Source organism: Tupaia chinensis, unplaced genomic scaffold (assembly GCF_000334495.1).
Source record: "Tupaia chinensis unplaced genomic scaffold, TupChi_1.0 Scaffold000477_1, whole genome shotgun sequence".
Taxonomy (NCBI): domain Eukaryota; kingdom Metazoa; phylum Chordata; class Mammalia; order Scandentia; family Tupaiidae; genus Tupaia; species Tupaia belangeri.
Window position 1 is genome coordinate 134,418 of NW_006159986.1, and position 601 is coordinate 135,018.

Sequence of the window (601 nt, forward strand, 5' to 3'; positions counted from 1 at the left end):
CCCCCCCCCCCCGCCCCCCCCCCGGGCCCGACAGGAACCCGGCCGGCCCCTGCACGCCTCAGAGCCCCGCGCGCCCGGGCCGGAGGGGAGGGATGGGCAGGTCTCACTGTAGCGCGGGAGGGGCGCCCCGTCCCGGCCGCCTAGAGCCAGGGTTTGGCTCTCGCCGTCAACCTGGACTGCCAAGATGGCGGCGGCGCCACAGCTCTGGGAAGGAAGGAGGGGCGGGAAAGCGAGGAGGGTGGGCCGTACCATCCCCACCCCGGGGGAGAGAGGAGGCACACTGTGAGGGGAAAAGGAAGCCCTGTCTGGAAAACCAAGGAACGCCCCCTCGCTCCACCCAAGCGTGGGTCTTCCCGCTCCCCTGGGCCGAGGGCGCGCTCCACCCGCGGGCCACGCCCCTTTCCCCCAGGGCCAATGAGAGGCGCAGGCCGGGAGCCCAGGGTTTTATGAATGGGTCCCACGCCCACCCACCTGCCGATTGGCCTCCTCCCGCCCAAGGGCCAAGTTAAGAGACCTCAGCACTTTCAGACACCTATCCTAATAATCGTTTTATTCTCTGGCTCGCCTGATGAAATCTTTTGAGTAAACTGCCCTTCCCCCC